General features: G+C 59.3%; 1 protein-coding gene across 1 annotated transcript in view; it reads left to right on the plus strand.

The window, feature by feature from the left end:
* Positions 1-607, plus strand: part of NR2F1 (nuclear receptor subfamily 2, group F, member 1) — a gene marked incomplete at its 5' end in the record, with an annotated part of 10,511 nt that overhangs the window by 8,609 nt on the left and 1,295 nt on the right. The gene's annotated exons all lie outside the window — the stretch shown is intronic.

A 607-nucleotide genomic window follows, 5' to 3' on the forward strand; every position in this document is an offset into this window, starting at 1 on the left:
GGTCAGAAACATATTTTTCAATTAATTTCAATATGGAGGTACAAGGCACCCAGTGTGGGACTGGTCCGGGAAACCAAGGTCTGGTGTAGGAAGCACTTGTTCCAGGGGGTCTGGGGCTGACCCCCGGACTTGGTTAACTTGGCTCTTGCTGGACAGGGCCAGGAACATTGCCTACAGCCGGGGGGATCCCAGTGACCTTTCTAAATAAGCCTGGGCCTAAACTGGGCAGGGGTGGGTGGGCAGAGGACCAGCACAGCATAGGAAGGAGACCTGGCCTTCCCGGGGTCTCACAGAGTCCCTCACAGGCTTGGTCTAGGAACCTGGAGGGAGGCTCGGCGCAAGGTAGAAGAGATGCTCTGTTCAGTTCTCAGGCAGCCCTGCCTGGGGGAGCTGCAGGTAGGGGGTTTCCATCTGCCGTCTCCTGGGTGGCTGGGGTGGTCCCTGCCTGCATTAGACACACGGAGACAGTCATCCTAAGAGGTCTCTGTTTCTCAACCAGAAACATGGAGCCTCCTGGGGACTCCGAGGCCCTGTGGGCGCCTCCTGCAGAGCCGGACAGAGGGTGCGATGTCCGCCCGTCGAGGCTTTCATCTCTCAGGGCGCGCGC

Source organism: Bison bison, unplaced genomic scaffold (genome assembly GCF_000754665.1).
Source record: "Bison bison bison isolate TAMUID 2011002044 unplaced genomic scaffold, Bison_UMD1.0 scf7180017864533, whole genome shotgun sequence".
NCBI classification, from domain to species: domain Eukaryota; kingdom Metazoa; phylum Chordata; class Mammalia; order Artiodactyla; family Bovidae; genus Bison; species Bison bison.